We start from the raw sequence: 23,030 nt of genomic DNA, 5'->3' as shown, positions 1-23,030 counted from the left end.
AGAGACGGGAAAGCTGATAATGGGGGGAGACTTTAACACGGTGTTGGAACCAAGGCTGGATAGGTCGAAGTCCAGGACTGGTAGGAGGCCGGCAGCAGCCAAGGTGCTTAAGGATTTTATGGAGCAGATGGGAGGTGTGGACCCGTGGAGATTCAGTAGACCTAGGAGTAAGGAGTTCTCGTTTTTCTCCTATGTCCATAAAGTCTATTCGCGCATAGACTTTTTTGTGTTGGGTAGGGCATTGATCCCGAAGGTGAGGGGAATGGAATATACGGCTATAGCCATTTCGGATCATGCCCCACACTGGGTAGACTTGGAGATAGGGGAGGAAACAAGAGGGCGCCCACCCTGGAGAATGGACATGGGACTAATGGCGGATGAGGGGGTGTGCCTAAGGGTGAGGGGATGTATTGAAAAGTACTTGGAACTCAATGACAATGGGGAGGTTCAGGTGGGAGTGGTCTGGGAGGCATTGAAGGCGGTGGTTAGGGGGGAGCTGATATCAATAAGGGCACATAAAGGGAAGCAGGAGAGTAAGGAACGGGAGCGGTTGCTGCAAGAACTTTTGAGGGTGGACAGACAATATGCGGAAGCACCGGAGGAGGGACTGTACAGGGAAAGGCAAAGGCTGCATGTGGAATTTGACTTGCTGACTACAGGCACTGCAGAGGCACAATGGAGGAAGGCGCAGGGTGTACAGTATGAATATGGGGAGAAGGCGAGCAGATTGCTGGCACACCAATTGAGGAAAAGGGGAGCAGCGAGGGAAATAGGGGGAGTGAGGGATGAGGAAGGAGAGATGGAGCGGGGGGCGGAGAGAGTGAATGAAGTGTTCAAGACATTTTATAAAAAATTGTATGAAGCTCAACCCCCGGATGGGAGGGAGAGAATGATGGATTTTTTGGATCGGCTGGAAATTCCCAAGGTGGAAGAGCAGGAAAGGGTGGGACTGGGAGCACAGATTACGGTAGAAGAAGTGGTGAAAGGAATTAGGAACATGCAGACGGGAAAGGCCCCGGGACCGGACGGATTCCCAGTTGAATTTTACAGAAAGTATTTGGACTTGCTCGCCCCGGTACTGACGAGGACCTTTAACGAGGCAAAGGAAAGGGGACAACTGCCCCCGACTATGTCTGAAGCAATGATATCGCTTCTCTTAAAGAAGGAAAAGGATCCGCTACAATGCGGGTCCTACAGACCAATTTCCCTCCTAAATGTGGATGCCAAGGTCCTGGCCAAGGTAATGGCAATGAGAATAGAGGAATGTGTCCCGGGGGTGGTTCACGAGGACCAAACTGGGTTTGTGAAGGGGAGACAGCTGAACACGAATATACGGAGGCTGTTAGGGGTAATGATGATGGCCCCACCAGAGGGTGAAACGGAGATAGTAGTGGCGATGGATGCCGAGAAAGCATTTGATAGAGTGGAATGGGATTATCTGTGGGAGGTGTTGAGGAGATTTGGTTTTGGAGAGGGGTATGTTAGATGGGTGCAGCTGTTGTATAGGGCCCCAGTGGCGAGTGTGGTCACGAATGGACGGGGATCGGCATATTTTCGGCTCCATAGAGGGACAAGGCAGGGATGTCCTCTGTCCCCATTACTGTTTGCACTGGCGATTGAGCCCCTGGCGATAGCGCTGAGAGGTTCCAAGAGATGGAGGGGAATACTTAGGGGAGGAGAAGAACACCGGGTATCTTTATATGCGGATGATCTGCTACTATATGTGGCGGATCCGGCGGAGGGGATGCCAGAAATAATGCGGATACTTGGGGAGTTTGGGGATTTTTCAGGGTACAAATTGAACATGGGGAAGAGTGAGCTGTTTGTGGTGCATCCAGGGGAGCAGAGTAGAGAAATAGAAGACCTACCATTGAGGAAGGTAACAAGAGACTTTCGTTACCTGGGGATCCAGATAGCTAAGAATTGGGGCACATTGCACAGGCTAAATTTAACGCGGTTGGTGGAACAGATGGAGGAAGATTTCAAGAGATGGGATATGGTAGCACTGTCAATGGCAGGGAGGGTGCAGGCGGTTAAGATGGTGGTCCTCCCGAGATTCCTCTTTGTGTTTCAGTGCCTCCCGGTGGTGATCACGAAGGCTTTTTTTAAAAGGATAGAAAAGAGTATCATGGGTTTTGTTTGGGCCGGGAAGACTCCGAGAGTGAGGAAGGGATTCTTACAGCGTAGTAGGGATAGGGGGGGGCTGGCATTACCGAGCCTAAGTGAGTATTATTGGGCCGCTAATATTTCAATGGTGAGTAAGTGGATGGGAGAGGAGGAGGGAGCGGCGTGGAAGAGATTAGAGAGGGCGTCCTGTAGGGGGACCAGCCTGCAGGCTATGGTGACAGCCCCATTGCCGTTCTCACCGAGGAACTACACCACGAGCCCGGTGGTGGTAGCTACACTGAAGATTTGGGGACAGTGGAGACGACATAGGGGAAAGACCGGAGCATTGGGGGGGTCCCCGATAAGAAACAACCATAGGTTTGCCCCGGGGGGAATGGATGGGGGATATGGAATGTGGCAAAGAGCAGGAATAACGCAACTGAAAGATCTATTTGTGGACGGGAAGTTCTCAAGTCTGGGAGCGCTGACCGAGAAATATGGGTTGCCCCAAGGGAATGCATTCAGGTACATGCAATTGAGGGCTTTTGCGAGGCAACAGGTGAGGGAATTCCCGCAGCTCCCGACACAAGAGGTGCAGGACAGAGTCATCTCAAAGAAATGGGTGGGGGATGGTAAGGTGTCGGATATATATAGGGAAATGAGGGACGAAGGGGAGACTATGGTGGACGAACTAAAAGGGAAATGGGAAGAAGAGCTAGGGGAGGAGATCGAGGAGGGGCTGTGGGCAGATGCCCTAAACAGGGTAAACTCGTCGTCCTCGTGCGCCAGGCTAAGCCTGATTCAGTTTAAGGTATTACACAGGGCACATATGACTGGAACACGGCTCAGTAAATTTTTTGGGGTGGAGGATAGGTGTGCGAGGTGCTCGAGAAGCCCAGCGAATCATACCCATATGTTTTGGTCATGCCCGGCACTACAGGGGTTTTGGGTGGGGGTGACAAAGGCGCTTTCAAAAGTAGTAGGAGTCCGGGTCGAACCAAGCTGGGGATTGGCTATATTTGGGGTTGCACAAGAGCCGGGAGTGCAGGAGGCGAGAGAGGCCGATGTTTTGGCCTTTGCGTCCCTAGTAGCCCGGCGCAGGATATTGCTAATGTGGAAAGAAGCCAAGCCCCCGGGGGTGGAGACCTGGATAAATGATATGGCGGGGTTCATAAAGCTAGAGCGGATTAAGTTCGTCCTAAGGGGGTCGGCTCAAGGGTTCACCAGGCGGTGGCAACCGTTCGTCGAATATCTTGCGGAAAGATAGATGGGGGAAAAAAGAAGGCAGCAGCAGCAGCCCAGGACTTGGGGGGGGGGGGGGGGATGGGGGTGGGGGGTGGGGGGGGGGTATAGCCTGTGACAAGGCAGTTGCCAATTAGGGCTAGTTTTCATTTTTGTTATTTAATATTTATTTATTTGTTGTTTTTTGTTTATATAAAAAAGGTCATTATTATCTGTATTGTTATAATGTTGTGTAAAGGATGCACAACGTACTGTGTTGGTTGACCAAAAATTTTCAATAAAATATTTATTAAAAAAAAACATATGGATGATAATGGCATAGTGTAGGTTAGATGGCTTTTGTTTCGGTGCAACATCGTGGGCCGAAGGGCCTGTACTGCGCTGTATTGTTCTATGTTCTATGTTCTATGTTCTAACAACACTCACGCCTGTCCTCCCCTCCAAAGAAGAATCTGCCCATCCTTGCCTTGGTTAAATGAGCCCTGTGCACCACCCTGAATTGAATCAGGTTAAGCTGAACACATGAGGATGTGGAGTTGACCTCGCTCCAGAATAGGATCCAATTCATCCTCCCATTCTCCTATTTCACCTTTACCTCATTCAACAGAGCTGACTCCACTGACAGGATCTGTCCATATGTACACACCGGTCCCCCCACCAGACAAAATCCAAAATTCTCTTCAACAGGGATACAAGTGGTGCCAAGGGGAAAGAGGGAAAAGCCTTCTGTGAAAAATTGTGAATCTGAAAGTATCGGAACAGACTTGAACCAGTGAGTTAAAATGTCTCTGACAATTCTTTAAAGCTGACAAACCTTTCCTCCACGAACATGACTCCAAATCTCTCCAAACTCTTCCCCTCCCATGACCTAAATGTGAATCCAAACCCACTGGCAAAAAAGGGTGATTCTTGCAGATGGGGGCTAGCAAAGACACTGAGTTTAAAATGCAGTCTGAACTGCTTCCCAATTCTCAGGGTGGAAACCACTACCGGATTCAAGGAGAACCTGACCAGAGAGAACGGGAGCGATGTGGCTACTGTTGCACCAAGGTTAGAACCCTTACAGGAAGTCGCCTCCCTTTCCCCCCATATGGAACCTGGATCACTGATCCACCACAGTACCTTATGAATACTGGCCGCCCAATAGTAAAATAATAAATTGGGTAAAGTCAAGGCTCCAGATTGCCTCCTCTCTATACACCCTACAGATCCTTCAGGTCTTACCCACCTAAATAAACGACGACATTAATTTAACTTTGACAAAAAAGAACTTGGGGAGACATTGAAAGAAAAAAAAAATGCCAGGAGCACATTCATTTTAATAGTCTGCACCCTGCCCACCAAGGACAGGGAGAGGTTATCTCACTTCTGTAACTCAGGTTTGACACCCTTAACCAGACTAGTATAATTTAATTTAAGGAGCGAGGCCCAATTATGCGCTCCCCAGATTCCTGGATAATGAAAGCTAGATCTGGCAAAGCAAAAAGGCTCCCCACCCTGGGGGAGTAACTGGGAAGCATTTGCTCTTATCCAAATTCAACTTATACCCGGAGAAGGAGTGAAAACTCCCAAGCAGCTTCATTATCTCATCCATAGTGGATACTGGGTCCGTGATATAAAGAAACATGTCTTCGCGTACAAGAACACTCGATGCTCCACCTGTCCCCAACTTATCCCCGTCCACTTACTAGAAGATGTGAACGGAAGGGGTTTTATTGCCAAAGCAACAGGAGCGGAGACATTGCACATCCTTGCCTTGTGCCCCTATTCAGCAGAAAATAACCAGAATTCAAAAGGTTTGTGTGAACACCAGCAGTGACGGCCCTACACAATAAACAAATCCAGAATGTAAACTTTTGTCCAAATCCAAACCTCTCAAGGATCTTACAGAGATATTTCAACTCCACTCTATCAAACACCTTTTTAGCTTCAAGGAAATAATCACCTCTGGTTCAGGCACCGTAAGAGGGGAGGGAGGAGAGGGGGAGTGACGATAACATTTAACAGACAACGTATATTGGCCAACAATTGCCAATATAAAAAGCCGGTCTGGTCTTCTGAGATCACCTCTCGGAGGCAGGGCATCGACCGCAGTGCCAGCACCTTAGTAAGTAACAGTGGGCAGCATGGTGGCACAGTGGGTTAGCCCTGCTGCCTCACGGCGCCGAGGTCCCAGGTTCGATCCCGGCTCTGGGTCACTGTCCGTGTGGAGTTTGCACATTCTCCCCGTGTTTGCGTGGGTTTCTCCCCGTGTTTGCGTGGGTTTCGCCCCCACAACCCAAAGATGTAGGCTAGGTGGATTGGCCATGCTAAATTGCCCCTTAATTGGAAAAATGAATTGGGCACTCCAAATTTTTTTTTTAAAACTTTAGTAAGTAACTTAGCGTCTGCATTTAAAAGTGAAATAGGTCGGTACAACCCACACTTGTCTTTCTTAAGGATGAAGGAAATAGAGGCCAGTGCAAGTGTAAAGGGCAATGATGCCCGGGATAAGGAGTCGTAAAACATCAAAAACAAGAGGTACCAATTGCTTCACAAACTTCTTATAAAAAACTCAATGTAGAACCATCAGGGCCATGAGCTTTGCCCGTCTGCATAATTTCCTCTGGGCCCAATGGGGATTCCAATCCTTCATGCCTCCCCGTATTTGCATGGGTTTCGCCCCACAACCCAAAGATGTGCAGGGTGGGTGGATTGGCCACGCTAAATTGCTCCATAATTGGAAAAAATAAATTGGGTATTCTAAATTTATTTTTAAAAAAGATGTCCCCATCAATGGTTGCATCATGATTTAGGAGTTTTGTCCAGTGAACGGTAATGTTTTCTGACTCTCATGACTCTTTATTCCACACCAGTTTGAGGCCTAGGGTATTGGGTCCATATATTGACTTGGTGGCACTGAATAAGCCCGAGTATCATGCTGGTCATTGAGGAGTTGCAGCTCCTTAGCTTTCTCAGTCCACCATTGGTTTTTGATTTCCCTAGTTCTTCTTTGTATCTTCGCCTTGGCTAATTGACGAGCTCTCATCTTTGCCTTGCTGGTTATGCGGCTTACTTCTTCCATCGGGCAGGAGGTACAAAAGTCTGAGAACACGCACTAACAGATTCAAAAACAGCTTCTTCCCCGCTGTTACCAGACTCCTAAATGACCATCTTATGGACTGACTTGATTAATACTGCACTCCTGCATGCTTCAGCCGATGCCGGTGTCTATGTATTTACATTGTGGACCTTGTGTTGCCCTTTTATGTATTTTCTTTTTATTTTATTTTATTTTCATGTACTAATTGATCTGTTTCAGCTGCTCGCAGAAAAATACTTTTCACTGTACCTCGGACATGTGACAATAAACAAATCCAATCCATTCTTTTGACAAGGTGCCACACAAAAGGTTGCTGCATAAACTAAAGATGCATGGCATTGAGGGTAAAGTGGTAGCATGGGTAGAGGATTGGTTAACTAACAGAAAGCAGAGAGTGGGGATAAATGGGTGTTTCTCTGGTTGGCAACCTGTAACTAGTGGGGTCCCTCAAGGATCAGTGTTGGGCCCGCAGTTGTTCACAATTTACATAGACGATTTGGAGTTGGGGACCAAGTGCAATGTGTCAAAGTTTGCAGACGACACTAAGATGAGTGGTAAAGCAAAAAGTGCGGAGGATACCGGAAGTCTGCAGAAGGATTTGGATAGGTTAGGTGAATGGGCTAGGGTCTGGCAGATGGAATTCAATGTTGCCAAGTGTGAGGCTATCCATTTTGGGAGGAATAACAGCAGAATGGATTATTATTTAAACGGTAAGATGTTAAAACATGCTGCTGTGCAGAGGGACCTGGGTGTGCTGGTGCACGAGTCGCAAAAAGTTAGTGTGCAGGTGCAACAGGTGATTAAGAAGGCTAATTGAGTTTTGTCTTTCATTGCTAGAGGGATGGAGTTCAAGACTAGTGAGGTTATGCTGCAATTGTATAGGGTGTTGGTGAGGCCGCATCTGGAGTATTGTGTTCAGTTTTGGTCTCCTTACCTGAGAAAGGACATATTGGCACTGGAGGGAGTGCAGAGGAGATTCACTAGGTTGATCCCAGGGTTGAGGGGATTAGATTATGACGAGAGGTTGAGTAGACTGGGACTGTACTCATTGGAGTTTAGAAGGATGCGGGGGGATCTTATTGAGACATATAAAATTATGAAGGGAATAGATAGGATAGATGCGGGCAGGTTGTTTCCACTGGTCGGGGAAAGCAGAACTAGGGGGCATAGCCTCAAAATAAGGGGAGGTAGATCAAGGACGGAGTGTAGGAGGAACCTCTTCACCCAAAGGGTTGTGAATCTCTGGAATTCCTTGCCCAGTGAAGCAGTTGAGGCTCCTTCTTTAAACGTTTTTAAGAAAAAGATAGATGCCTTTCTAAAGAATAAAGGGATTCGGGGATATGGTGTACGGGCCGGAGAGTGGAGCTGAGTCCACAAAGATCAGCCATGATCTCAGGGCTCGAGGGGCCAGATGGCCTACTCCTGTTCCTAGTTCTTATGTTCTTATGTTCTAATCTTATATCATTTTACCAAGTGCAGAGTGATTTCCTATTCTTGTCAATGAGGTCTTGGATGGTATGGTCGTTCTCGTCAAACCAGTCTTGGTGTTTCCTGGTCTTATACCCGATGGTTTCGTCACAGCTTGAGATGATGGCTGTTTTCAGCTCTTTCCAATTTTCCTCCAGTCCATTAGAATGGACACTTTGGAGATTTTGGAGAAGACATTGTTGGAAGTTCACTCGCATGCTTGGCTCTTGAACCCGCTCAATGTTGATCTGTTTCTTCAAATTCCACTTCTTCTGGTGGAGTTAGATGGTGATAGAGGAGCAGATGAGTCAATGGTCAGACAACTGCACTGGTCTGGTCATTGCTTTGTGATAAGGGCATCTTTTGGTCCGGAGATCGGACAATGACAAAGTCGATTATGTGCCAGTGCTTTGATCATGGAGGTCTCCAGGAGTCTTCAACTTGTCCTTTTGGCAGAACAGTGCGCTAGAAATGACAAGCTGGTGTTCTGTGCATTTGGCGAGCAGGAGAACATCATTGGAGTTGCAATTCCCAACACCTTCCTTTCCGGTCATTCCTTTCCAAATTTGGGAGTCCTTTCCACCCTGGCGTTGAAGTCCCCAAGGAGGATGAGCTTATCTCCCTTAGGAACATTGGAAAGTCTGGTGCTCAGGAAGGGGTAGAAGCCTTTTTTGGACTCATCATTGGCGTCAAAGGTTGGGCGTCGGCACTGCTGGTCCACAGCAAGTTGCATTTGGGGAGGTCATGAGGCACTCGTTGATGCGACATGGAGCTCCAACAGTTGGCTGATGAGTTTGTTCTTGAGGGCAAAACCAAATCCATGTACCCTGGGCTGATCCTCGGGTTTTCTTCTCCAGAAGAAGGTGTAACCACCGGCACCTTCCCTCGGCTGCTGTTCACCTGCTCTTTGGGTCTCTTGTAGGACAGCGAGGTCAATGCCCGAGTTCACTGGCAACAAGGACAGTTCTCCATCCCAGTCAATTGTTTTGCTTATTATCCAGGAGGGGTTGTACATTCAAGGTTTAACTCTGATTTTCTGATCCCGGGTGGATGAGCCTGCTGGATGCAGTTTTCCAGCCACGTTGGGGACAGAACAGACTATTTTTAGGGCACTTTTTCTAGCTCTATCCCCATTCGGGTTGAGCAGAGTAGACTCTGAAGAGGGTTGCTCAGTCGTGAAGAAAGCTGCCAACGCGCTTTCCTGGTCCTATTCCAAGAGCGAGATGACTAAATCAATCCTGACCAACCATGTGCCGGTCCAAAGCTAGTGACTTCCACATATAACAATCCTGTCCCTGTCATCTCTCGCCGATCACTGTAGGGCTTGTCTGTGTGGGGGTGTGCTAGTTCCTCTTGGTAGACACTTGGTTCATGACTTCCTTTAACATGGACATGCCGTTGCACATCTGCAGACACACGGTTCTTGACGGAGGGTAGGTCCAGTTCCAGCGGTAAGGAGCCTCGATGACTGGAGATCTCCCTATTCCTGCAACGTTCATCTGCCATCAGGGCCGTTGATGCCATATGAATATCTTCCCCCTGATCCACCGTTGAGGACTTGCTTTAGATAGCGTTTTCTCTGGTTCCTCCCTTCTGACCTTACCATCATGGGTGACCATCATGGGTGACCCTGCCAGCTTAAGACTCCTGACAGCATTGCTCTCAGTATCAATGGAACGTTCAAACCTCTCCACCACGGCAAGGTGGCAATCCAAGGAAAGGACCTGGACAATATCCAGACATGCTAGGCAATGACCATCTCCATCCAACAAGATAATAATAATATTAATTATTGTCACAAGTAGGCTTACATTAACACTACAATGATGTTTCTGTTTTATCATTTATTTTACTGGTTCTGTTCTATTTTATTTTCAATTTTAAAATGGCTGATATGTACTTAATTATCCGTGGGAAACAGAGGGATTATTCTTTGAACTTGGCTTTAATGAAGTATGTGGATTCAACATTCTAATTGGAACTGTCGCCCAGATTTTTTAAATCAGCGTTATCTTAATACGCGTTAGAAAATCTGTGTCTGCATGTCAAACTGCATCATGTTATTATGCATGGTGTTCCAGAGAGTGTGGTTTGAAACTGTTGTTATACTGGAAGGTTGCCTAGCTGGTCATAGAATCATGTTTAAGAATTTTCCGTAAAAGGAGCTGCAATAACTTTTTGCAAAAGGACCTTTTGATCTGTACTGTAGGTATATAGTTTGGTGGTTAATTTGGCATAAACTTGATTAACAACCCTAACTTCAAAAGAAATAATACTTCAAAAGAACTCTGCGCTGAAGAGAAAGCTAAGTGTGGGAAAGGTTTATTAACTATGGAACATCTGGAAGAAACCAATAACTTGCTGGATTTGTGGTAAAATCAGAAAGGTTTTTAGCCCAATGATTGCAAACGATTTTGGAAAGTGTTAACTGATTTTTATGAACATGTATTCTTACTTTGGACTCGGTAGTTGCTTCTCATTCTTATTATTTATTTATGTATTTTTAAAAATATTTTTATTGAGGCATTTATGAACATATACATAAAACACAACCAAAACTAAGAAAAGGAGAACAAACAGGAAGTCACATAACCAATAAATAACACCCCACCACTCCACCCTCCCTGCCGTTCCCCTCCACCCACCCTGCCTCCCTCATTTTTACCCCTTATAACCACCTACCCCACTACTGCTGACTTCTTAACTATCTTTGAAGAAGCCAATAAACGGGACAAACCCCCCACAGACCCGCTCAAGGAAAACTTAATCTTTTCCAGTTTCAGGAATTCCACAAGGTCGCTTACCCACACCCCTGGTTTTGCCAGCCCCAAGTCCCTCCCTTCCAACAAAACGCGTCTCCGGGCTACCAGGGAAGCAAAGACCAAGACATCGGCCTCTCTCACTCCCTGGACTCCTGGGTCTCCTGACACTCCGAAAATTGCCATTTCTGGACTCAGGACAACCTTCACCTCCAGTATCTCAGACATAACATCAGCAAACCCCTGCCAGAATCCCTCCAGTTTTGGACAAGCCCAGAACATGTGAACATGTTTCGCGGGTCCCCCGCACACCGCCCACACCTGTCCTCCACCCCCTCATTTTGGCCACCGTCATATGTGGCTATGGACGACTTTAAATTGAATGACGCTAAGCCTTGCACATGAAGAGGATGCGTTCACTCTTCTCAGAGCCTCCTCCCATAACCCAGCCTCCATCTCCCCCTCTCCCAACTCTTCCTCCCACTTCCGCTTAGCTTCTCCGATTGGGACACCCTCTCAGTCCATCAATTCTTCATAAATTTCCGACACCCAACATTCTCCAACTCCCGGTTTTTGACACCACATTGTCCTGCAGCCCCGGGGGCAGCAGGTCGGGAAAGAACGGCACCTGTGACTTCCGGGTTGCGGCGATGCGGAGCTAAGCCGCGAGATCCGGCAGCTCACGCGAAAACGGACTTTTGGGCCTGCTAACGGAGCCCCAACGGCACTTGAAAAAAAAAAAAACCCGTGGGAAAGGAAGGAGAAAGTCCCCTACAGACCTGCATGGATCGGACCCGCAGCGAAACGGCGAAAAAAGCAGCCCTGGAGCAGTGGGAGAAGAAAGAAGAAAAAAACAAAATGGCGGCGCCCACGGACAGAGAGGAGATGAAAGAGTTCATCAAGTGCTGCTTCAAGGAGCTGCGTAAGGAGATGATGGCGCCTATACTGGCAATGGTTGAAAGACTTGGAGCAACCCAGAAAGCCCAAGAGGTGAAGATCCAGGAGATCCAGGAAAACGTGAGTGAGAACGACGACGAGCTCGTGGGCCTGGCGGAGAGAGTGGAGCGGCACGAGGCGCTGCACAAGACGTGGGTGGGAAGACTTGAAGACCTGGAGAACGGATCAAGGAGAAACAACTTGAGGATCCTGGGTCTCCCAGAAGGAGTGGAGGGGGCCGATGCCGCGGCATATGCGGGCACAATGATCGGGACGCTGATGGGTGCAGAGGCCCCCCCCCCCGGGATTGCTGGAGCTGGATGGGGCGCACCGAGTGCTAGCGAGGAAGCCCAAGGCAAAAGAGCCGCCAAGGGCGATGGTGGTGAGATTTCACCGGTTTACGGACAGAGAGAGGGTCCAGAAATGGGCCAAGAAGGAACGGAGCAGCAAGTGGGACAATGTGGAGATCAGAATATACCCGGACTGGAGCGCGGAGGTCGCTAAGCGGAGAGCGGGTTTCAACCGGGCCAAAGCGGTGCTGCATCGGAAAGGAGTGAAATTTGGAATGTTGCAGCCAGCGCGACTGTGGGTTACACATAATGGCCAACACCACTACTTCGAAACGCCCGAAGAGGCGTGGACCTTTATACTAGCTGAAAAATTGGACTCTAATTGAGGGTTTGTGTGGGAGGGGGGTGTTTGAGGGTTGAAGTATGATGGTTGTTGTACATAGGGGGTCAACCACGCGCAGGAAATGCTATATGGGCTGGGGGAGAGGGACAAGGCCACGACAGGAGCTGCGCCATGGGGGGCGGGGCAGGCTTTGGAAAGCATGGGGTTGTCTTTCCCGCGCGCGGCAAAAAAGGCGGGAAGGGGAACAAAGGAATGTACATTGATTGGGAGATTCCCACACACGGGGGGGGTTAAAGGGATGGCGGGGGAAGCCAGGGTCAGCAGGTGTCAGCTGACTTACGGGAGGGATATGGGGGGAGCAAAAAAGCTAGATGGGGGTCTAGCGGGGGGGGGGGGGGGGGGGGCGGGGGGGAGGGGGGGGAGGGGGGGGGAAAGGGTTGCTACTGTACTGGCCGAAAGAGAACGGGACACAGAAGAGGTGGCTGGGACGGGGGTCCCCCAGCTGGGGGACTGGAGAGTGAGGGAGACGCGGACAAGGGACTGGCCCAGAAAAGGAGATGGCTAGTCGGCGTTGGGGGGGGGGTGAGAGTCCCTCCAATCCGGCTGATAACGTGGAACGTGAGGGGCCTGAATGGGCAGGTGAAGCGGGCTCAAGTGTTCGCGCACTTGAAGGGACTGAAGGCAGACGTGGCAATGCTCCAAGAGACACACCTGAAGGTGGCGGACCAGGTCAGGTTACGAAAGGGATGGGTAGGACATGTATTTCACCGGGATTGGACGCAAAAAATAGAGGGGTGGCAATTCTGGTGGGAAAGCATGTGTTATTTGAGGCCAAGACTATCGTAGCGGATAATGGAGGGAGATATGTGATGGTGAGTGGTAGGTTGCAAGGGACGTGGGTGGTGTTGGTAAATGTATATGCCCCGAACTGCGATGATGCGGGATTTATGTAGCGCATGTTAGGGCGCATTCCGGACCTGGAGGTAGGAGGACTGATAATGGGAGGGGACTTCAATACGGTGCTGGACCCAGCACTGGACCGCTCCAGATCAAGGACGGGAAGGAGGCCAACGGCGGCCAAGGTACTTAGGAGGTTTATGGATCAGATGGGGGGAGTGGACCCATGGAGCAAGACCGCAGGCCAGGGAATTTCCTTTTTTCTCCCATGTGCACAAGGCTTACTCCCGGGTAGATTTCTTTGTACTGGGCAGGGCGCTCATCCAGAGAGTGGAGGGGACGGAGTATTCGGCCATAGCCGTTTCGGACCATGCCCCGCACTGGGTGGAACTGGAGCTGGGAGAGGAGAGGGACCAACGCCCGCTGTGGCGGCTGGATGTGGGATGCTGGTCGATGAGGTGGTGTGTGGGAAGGTGAGGGGGTGTATTGAAAGGTACTTGGAGGCCAACGACAACGGGGAGGTGCGAGTGGGGGTGGTATGGGAGGCGTTGAAGGCGGTGATCAGGGGAGAGCTGATCTCCATCAGGGCTCATAGGGAGAAGATAGAGGGAATGGAAAGGGAGAGGTTAGTGGGGGAGATCTTGCGAGTGGACAGGAGATATGCAGAGGCACCGGAGGAAAGATTACTTGGGGAAAGGCGACGGCTCCAGACAGAGTTTGACCTGCTGACCACGGGCAAGGCGGAGGCACAGTGGAGGAAGGCGCAAGGGGCGACTTACGAGTACGGGGAAAAGGCTAGTCGGATGCTGGCGCGCCAGCTCCGTAAGAGGGCGGCAGCGAGGGAAATAGGGGGAAATCAAAGATGGAAGGGGAGCCACGGTTCGAAGTGCAACGAAAATAAATACGCTATTCAAGGACTTCTATGAAGAGCTGTACAGATCCCAGCCCCCAGTGGGGGAAAGGGGGGTGAGGCGATTCCTGGACCAGCTGGGGTTCCCGAGGGTGGAGGATCAGGAGGCGGTTGGTTTGGGGGCACCAATTGGGTTGGAGGAGTTGAGTAAGGGTTTGGAGAGCAAGCAGGTGGGGAAGGCCCCGGGGCCGGACGGGTTCCCGGTGGAATTCTATCGAAAATATGTGGACCTGCTGGCCCCGCTACTAGTGAGGACCTTCAACGAGGCAAGAGAGGAGGGAACCCTGCCCCAGACAATGTCGGAGGCGACAATCTCCTTGATTCTAAAGCGAGACAAGGATCCACTGCAATGTGGATCGTACAGGCCGATTTCGCTCCTCAATGTGGATACTAAGCTATTGGCGAAGGTACTGGCCACTAGGATTGAGGACTGTGTCCCGGGGGTGATTCACGAGGACCAAACGGGATTCGTAAAGGGCAGGCAGTTAAATACCAATGTGCGGCGGCTCTTAAATGTGATAACGATGACATCGGAGGAGGGAGAGGCGGAGATAGTGGCAGCTATACCTCTGGGAGGTATTGCGCAGGTTTGGGGTCGGGGGAGGGTTTATTAGATGGGTTAAGCTCTTTTTCAGCGCCCCGGTGGCGAGCATAGTGACGAACCGGCGGAGGTCGGAGTACTTTCGGCTGTATCGAGGGACGAGACAGGGGTGCCCCTGTCCCCCCTGTTGTTTGCATTGGCGATCGAACCCTTGGCCATATCACTTAGGGAGTCTCAGAAATGGAGGGGAATAGACCGCGGGGGAGAGGAGCATCGGGTATCGCTATATGCGGATGACCTGCTGCTATACGTGGCGGACCCAATGGAGGGGATGGTGGAGGTCATGCAGACTCTGAAGGAGTTTGGAGAGTTCTCGGGCTACAAGCTTAATGTAGAGAAGAGTGAGCTTTTTGTATCACAGGCAGGGGACCAAGAAAGAGGGATAGGGGACCTATCGCTGAGGAGGGCGGAGAGGAGTTTTCGGTATCTGGGGATCCAGATAGCCAGAAGTTGGGGGGGCCCTACATAAACTGAATTTGACGAGGGTGGTGCAGCAAATGGAGGAGGATTTTAAAAGATGGGACATGCTCCCGCTCTCGTTGGTGGGTAGGGTGCAGTCGGTCAAAATGGTGGTCCTTCCGAGTTTTGTTCGTGTTTCAGTGCCTCCCCATCGTGATCACCAAGGGCTTTTTCAAGAGAGTAGGTAGGAGTATTATGGGGTATGTGTGGGCAAATAAGACCCCAAGGGTTAGGAGAGGGTTCTTGGAACGCAACAGGGACCGAGGAGGGTTGGCTTTGCCAAACCTAGAGAGTTACTACTGGGCAGCAAACGTGGCGATGATCCGCAAGTGGGTCATGGAGGGAGAGGGGGCGGCATGGAAGAGGATGGAGATGGCGTCCTGTCAAGGAACGAGCCTGGGGGCGTTGGTAACGGCACTGCTGCCGCTCTCGCCGACAAAATACACAAGCCCGGTGGTGGCGGCAACACTAAGGATCTGGGGCCAGTGGAGAAGACACAGGGGTGCAATGGGAGCATCGGTGTGGTCCCCGATCAGGGGTAACCACCGGTTTGTCCCGGGGAAGATGGACGGGGGGTTCCAAGGCTGGCATCGGGCGGGGATAAGAAGAATGAGGGACCTGTTCATTGACGGGATATTTGCGAGCCTAGGGGCACTGGAGGAGAAATTTGAGTTACCCCCGGGAAATGCATTTAGATATATGCAGGTGAGGGCTTTTGTAAGGCGACAGGTGAGGGAATTTCCGTTGCTCCCGGCACAAGAAGCTCAAGATAGGGTGATCTCGGGGGCATGGGTCGGGGAGGGCAAGGTGTCGGAAATATACCAAGAGATGAAAGAAGAGGGGGAAGCGCTAGTAGAAGAATTGAAAGGTAAATGGGAGGAGGAGCTGGGGGAGGAGATTCAGGAAGGGCTATGGGCGGATGCCCTGGGTAGGGTTAATACCTCCTCCTCGTGTGCCAGGCTCAGTCTGATACAATTTAAGGTGGTTCACAGAGCGCATTTGACGAGGGCGAGGCTGAGTAGGTTCTTTGGGGTAGAGGATAGATGTGAAAGATGTTCAGGGAGCCCGGCGAACCATGCCCATATGTTTTGGTCATGCCCGGCATTGGAGGGGTTCTGGAGAGGTGTGGCGGGAGTAATATCCCAGGTGGTGAAAGTCCGGGTCAAGCCAAGCTGGGGACTAGCAATATTTGGAGTAGTGGATGAGCCGGGAGTGCAGGAGGCGAAAGAGGCCGGAGTTCTGGCCTTTGCGTCCCTAGTAGCCCGGCGAAGGGTCTTGCTATTGTGGAAGGAGGTGAAGCCCCCTAGCCTGGAGGCCTGGATTAACGACATGGCGGGGTTCATAAAATTGAGAGAATTAAGTTTGCTTTGAGAGGGTCTGCACAGGGGTTTTACAGGCGGTGGCAACCGTTCCTAGAATATCTCGCGGAGCGTTAGAAGAAGGTTGATCAGCAGCAGCAGCAACCGGAGGGGGGGGGGGGGGGGGGGGGGGGGCGTGGGGAACGAGAGATTGTTTGAGGGGATGGACGAGCGGGAGATAGCATAGAGGGTGGGGGGAAATGGTACATGCAGCCAAGAACCAGTGTATAAAGCTATGTAAATATACCATCTTGCCATGTATATATCTTGCTCAGGGAGATTTTGCGTTATTTTGTTACGGGGGTGGGGTTACTGTTTGTGAGGGGGAAAATTGTGTTGTTAAAAAACCTTAATAAAAAATAATTTAAAAATAAAAAGAACGGCTCCTGTTTCCTAACATAACCCTATACCTGGTTTAGCTCAGTGGGCTAGACAGTTGGTTTATGATGCAGGACAAGGCCAGCATCGCGGGTTCAATTCCCGTACCAGCTGAGAATTCTGAATTCTCCCTCTGTGTACCCAAACAGGCGCCGGAATGTGGCGGCTAGGGGCATTTCACAGTAACTTCATTGCAATATTAATGTAAGCCTTCTTGTGACAATCAAGGTTATTTATTTTATTATTATTTACCTGTAAGTACCGGAACTCATTCCCACTGGGCAGGCCATACTCCCCTTCCAGTTCCTCTCGGCTCGAAAAGCTGTCCCCCAGAAATAGGTCCCCAAACCATTCGCTCCCCATCCGCTGACATTCCTGGAACTCCGTTTCCAGACCCCCCTGGGGCAAAGCTGTGGTTCCCACAGATCGGTGCCCAAACTGAGTCACCCTCCAGCCCCAGGTGCTGCCGCCACTGCACCCACACCCTCAGGGTTGCCACCATCACCGGGCTCGTGGAGTACCTGGCTAGGGAGAATGGCAGAAATGTCGTCAACAGTGCCCGTAAGCTAGTGCCCTTACAAGAGGCTGCTACCAACCGTTCCTACACCAGCCCCTCCCCCACTACCCACTTCCTATCTATGGCCGTATTTGCTGGCCAGTAGTAGTTCATTAAACTTGGCAGGGCCAGCCCGCACCTGCCACCCCCCCCCCCCCCCCCCCCCCCCCACCGCCCGTTCCAGCAGCACCTTCTATTTCCCTCCCCAAACCCTGAAATCAGGGCGTTAACTTTCCTAAAAAAGGCCTTTGGGATAAAAATCGGACGTTCTGAAGAACAAATGGAACCTCAGGAGCACCGGTATTTTCAGTTTGCACCTGCCCTATAAGCGGGAGAACATCCCACCTCTTAAAATCCCCCTTCATCTGCTCAACCAATTGCGCCAAGTTCAATTTGTGCGAATGTTCCCATCCCTGCGCCACCTGAATGCCCAAGTGTCTAAAGTTCATCCCCACCACTTTAAACGGCAGCTCGCCCAGCCTCCCTCCTAGCCCGTTGTTTGAAACCTCACTCTTTCCCATGTTTCATTTATACCTGGAAAACTGGTCGAACTCTTCCAAGATGTTCATAATCCCCCTAATGTCACCCAAACAGGTCCGAAATGTAAAATAGCAAATCGTCTGCGTATAACCAAACACTATGCTCTGCACCCCCAGCACTATCCTTTCCAACTCCTTAATGCTCTATGCGTCATTGCCAGTTGACTCTTGTTGACTCTATCAACAAGGCAAAAATCAACGGGGAGAGTAGGCATTCCTGCCTTGTCCCACAATGTAATCCAAAAAAACCCTAGCTTACCCGATTCGTCCTTACACTTGTTAACGGCGCCCTATATAACAACCGGACCCAATCCACAAACACCTGTCCAAACCTGAACCGTCCCAGGACTTCCCACAAATATTCCCATTCTACCCGATCAAAGGTTTTCTCTGCATCCATAGCGACCACCACCTCCATCTCCTGTCCCAACGGGAGCATCAGGGGTTGGTTTAGCACTGTGGGCTAAACAGCTGGCTTGTAATGCAGAACAAGGCAGCAGCGTGGGTTCAATTCTCATACCGGCCTCCCCAAACAGGGGCCGGAATGTGGCCACTAGGGGCTTTTCACAGTAACTTCCTTGAAGCCTACTTATGACAATAAGCGATTATTATATTATAATCACATTTAATAAGCGCCTGTCGTTCACCAACAAATGCCTCCCCTTTACAAATCCTGTCTGGTCCTCCCCTATCATCCCTGGTACACAGTTAACGATCCGCGAGGCCAAGATCTTTGCAGCAGTTTGGCATCCACATTTAGCAGCGAGATCAGGCGATAACACCGATAATCATAGAATTTTATCATAGAATTTACAGTGCAGAAGGAAGCCATTCGGCCCATCGAGTCTGCACCTGCTCTTGGAAAGAGCACCCTACCCAAGGTCAACACCTCCACCCTATCCCCATAACCCACTAACCCCACCCAACGCAAAGGACAATATTTGGACACTAAGGGCAATTTAGCATGGCCAACCTACATAACCTGCACATCTTTGGACTGTGGGAGTAAACCGGAGCACCCGGAGGAAACCCATGCACACACGGGGAGGATGTGCAGACTCTGCACAGACAGTGACCCAAGCCGGAATCGAACCTGGGACCCTGGAGCTGTGAAGCAATTGTGCTATCCACAATGCTACCGTGCTGCCCTAAGATTCGGGTCCTTATCCTTCTTCAGAATTAAGGATATCAAGGCCTGCGATAGCTTAGAGGGACGCTCCCCCTTCTCTCTCACCTCATTATATGGCCCTACCAGCAGGGGACCCTGATCCCCCGAAAGCTTCTTATAAAATTCCACCGGGATCCGATCCGAACCTGGGGCTTTCTGTGCCTGTATCACCTCCATATCCTCCAGCACCTCCACCAGTCCAATGGGTGCCCCAACCCCTCTACCAAATCCTCATCCACTTTGAGGAATTCCAGCCCATCCAAAAAACTCCGCATTCCTCCTCCCCCATTGGGGTCTCTGATTTATATGGCCTCCTAAAAAATGTCTCAAACGCCCCATTCACCTCCACCGGGTCCATGACTACCCTACCCCTCCCATCCTTCACCTTTCCGAACTCCCTCGTCGCCTCCTGTTTTCTAAGTTGGTGAACCAACATCCTGCTCGCCTTCTCTCCATATTCATACACTGGCACTCCTTAATTGCCCTCTGCCTTCCCCGTCGGCACCAATCCAAACTCTATCTGGAATTTCTGTCACTCCGACAAGCCTGCCTCCGGGGCCTCCAAATATCTCCTATCTACCCACAGGATCTCCTCCACAGCCTTGCCATCTCTGTCCACTCCATCTTGTCCCTGTGCACCCGAATCGATATCAGCATCCCCTGAACACTGTCTTAAGTGCCTCACATAGCGTAGCAGCTGATACCTCCCCCATGTCATGCAGCCCTCAACCGCTCGCACAGCTCCTCTGCTAATGTCCCATGTCTAATCTCCAGCGTGGGCGCTGCCCACCCTGGTTCACTTGAAAGTCCACCCAGTGCGGCGCGTGGTCAGAAATCACGATCATCAAGCATCCAGAGTAGACCACTCCCGCCAGCAGAGTTTTATCCGCCACAAAGTAATCGATCCGCAAATACACCCCGTGCACATGGGAGAAGTACGAAAATTCTTTCACCCTTGGCCTCCCAAACCTCTAGGGTTCACCCCCCCATGCGTCCCATGAACCCCCGTAGCTCTTTCGCAACCGCCAACACCCTCCCCGACCGCAGGCTCGACCGGTCCAGTCTCGGCTCAATGACCATATTAAAGTCACCCCATAATCAACCGGTGCAAGTCCAGGTCTGGGATCTTCCCCAACACGTGCCTTATAAATTCAACATCATCCCAATTTGGGGCATAATCATTCACCAAAACCACTGGCATTCTCTCCAGTTTCCTGCTCACCATCACAAACCTTCCTGCCGGATCTGCCACTATGTTCCCCACCTCAAACGCTACCCGCTTATTTATTAGCACCGTCATTCCCCGCGTCTTAAAATCCAATCCCAAATGAAAAATCTGTCCAACCCACCCACTCCTCAGCCTAATCTGGTCCCCAATCTTCAAATGCGTCTCCTGAAGAAATGCCACATCCGCCTTTAAACTCCTCAGATGTGCGAACCATGCGCGAGCGTTTGACTGGCCCATTCAGCCCCCTCACATTCTATGTGACCAGCCTAGTCGGGGGTGACCTTAGGCACTTGAACTCATAGTTTATAGCGATGCGTCCTGTGCAAATTTATGTGATGGGGTTTCAAGCGCAGGAGGCTTTATATAATTTTCCTTTTGAGGAACAATGGTAAATGTTGCCCTCTTGTGTGGAAAACAAAGAAAATAAGGGGAGTGGTTAAAAGCACTTTGGCTGCTGTGATGTTAAGCCTTGTAGAGGTGGTGGATATGGCCTTTTACATATCTCAGATATTGACGGAAATTTTGGGATTAGGGGATTTGGGTAATATACCTATTGAATATCACATTGACAATAAATCCCTGTGGGAAAATGTGCACTCTACAAAAAGTGAAAAAAGGTTAAGGATAGACATCGCAGGTTTGAAGCAGATGTTGGACAGAGGGGAAATAGCAAAAAATAAATGGGTTGACAGTAGCTATCAATTGTCAGACTGTTTTACAAAAAGAGGGGCTAGCTCATAGAAACTCTTGAATATTGTTAATGAAGGGCACCTGTTTCTGTGACTGTTTTTTTTTCTTCCATGAGAAAAAAAGAAGGGGGGAAATTGTGTGTGTGTTTTTGAGTTTCTTGTAATTTTGTTTTCACCTAATTATTTTTTTTTCTCCAAGGAAGGGGAGACTGTTAAGTAATAGGTTAAGAGACATTCCAATTAGTTTTTACAATGTGGGTCTTAATTCAGGTCAAAAGACCAAAGTTCCAGGAGTCACACTCAGCCTTGTGTCAGTTGTCCTCCAGTGGCCTTGACAATAACTATGGATACCCAGTCTTTGGACTTCCATGCTGACTGCAAGCATGTTGCCTTGAATGCCATAGCCAATGCATTGGCTTGGAGGCTTGTAGGTCCCATGCTGCCTCTGCACAGCAGATGTGGCCATTTACATTTTGACCCTACATCCATTCTGACATGCCTCTGTAAGGATCAAATGCCAATTAAGATCATTTGCACTGCAACACCCATAAGTAATGGATTCTGACCTTGCTGAGCACCATTGGCAAAGGAGCCAAGCACCATTGGTAAAGGAGCCAAGCTTTATTGTGCATTAGATCCTCAAGTCATGCACTCAGCTCAAATTGCTCTCCATGATTTGAGCAGGAGAGTTACAGGAGTCTACTTCAAATGGCCAAGAATTGCTCTGCTGAACTCCTCCTACACATCCTGAGACATTCCCATCTCCACCAATTACGTTCCAGCTTGTTTTCGAACTGTCTCATTGTAAGGTGACCTCGATAATGGTGCTGCTGGCCTTTGTCTAGGAGATCAGCTTCTAACATCCCCATTACCTAACACGTCCCTCCCAACCTCTTCCATACTCACCGCCTACTAATTCCTCTTTTATCCAGCCTCCCATCATTATCCAAGTGGCTATTCCTGTTCTTCCCCCAAAACCCTTTAGTATTGATGTCCCCATATCCTTTGGTCAACCTGGTCCCTCCCATTCTCAAGACCACATTCAGCCTGACTTTCCAGGATTCCCCTCACTGGTATTGCTTCTCATGTCCACCCTTGGCTCAGCATGTGACACAGGCATGAAATGAAAATGAAAATGAAAATGAAAAGAAAATCGCTTATTGTCACAAGTAGGCTTCAAATGAAGTTACTGTGAAAAGCCCCTAGTCGCCACATTCCGGCGCCTGTTCGGGGAGGCTGGTATGGGAATTGAACCGTTCTGCTGGCCTGCCTTGGTCTGCTTTAAAAGCCAGCGATTTAGCCCAGTGTGCTAAACCAGCATCCTAAATCCCTCAGCAACACTCTTAAAAGGTAGCCAAAAGTACTACCCATTTGTCTTGAAGTTGCTAATGAAGCTTGCTAGGTGCACAACACTAGCATACAGTTGGGAAACAAACCATTCTAATTATTCGCTGGCGAGACACTTAGGGCGGGATTCTCCACCCCCACGCCGAAGTGGCCGCGCCGTCGTGAACGCCGTCGAGGTTCACGACGGCGCAGAACGGCCCCGGTCCCGACCGATTCAGGCTCTGACAATGGGCCAGTATCGGGGCCGCGTCATCTACCCGCGCCAGTCCTTGCGTGGTTGCCGTCCTCTCTAAGTCCGCCCCGCAAGAAGATGGCGGACGGATCTTGCGGGGCCGCGGAAGGAAGGAGGTCCTCCTTCAGAGAGGACGGCCCGACGATCGGTGGGCACCCCACATCTGAGGTTCGCCCCGGTGCAGGATCCCTCCTCGTCCCCCCTCAGGCCGCCCCCCCAGCGTTCACCCACTGCCCACAACTACAGCGACCAGGTGTGGACGGCGCCGGGGGGAACCCGCCGTTTTGGCCTGGCCGCTCGGCCCATCCGGGCCTCAGAATAGCGGGGGTGCCGGAGAATCACTATTTTGGGTGTCTCCGGCGATTCTCCGGCCTGCGAAACTCGACCGGACCGTTCCCGCCTCTTGGGAGAATCGCGGGAGGGTGTCGGACCGGCGGCCCCAG

The 23,030-nt window shown here is 50.3% G+C and overlaps 1 protein-coding gene across 8 annotated transcripts in view; it reads right to left on the bottom strand.

The window, feature by feature from the left end:
- The window catches only part of LOC140390043 (coiled-coil domain-containing protein 148-like), a 301,551-nt gene that overhangs the window by 183,729 nt on the left and 94,792 nt on the right, over positions 1-23,030 (bottom strand). The gene's annotated exons all lie outside the window — the stretch shown is intronic.

Source organism: Scyliorhinus torazame, chromosome 2 (genome assembly GCF_047496885.1).
Source record: "Scyliorhinus torazame isolate Kashiwa2021f chromosome 2, sScyTor2.1, whole genome shotgun sequence".
In the NCBI taxonomy this organism is placed as follows: domain Eukaryota; kingdom Metazoa; phylum Chordata; class Chondrichthyes; order Carcharhiniformes; family Scyliorhinidae; genus Scyliorhinus; species Scyliorhinus torazame.
Note: the sequence above shows the minus strand (reverse complement) of the source record. Positions and strands in the feature narration are given on the sequence as shown.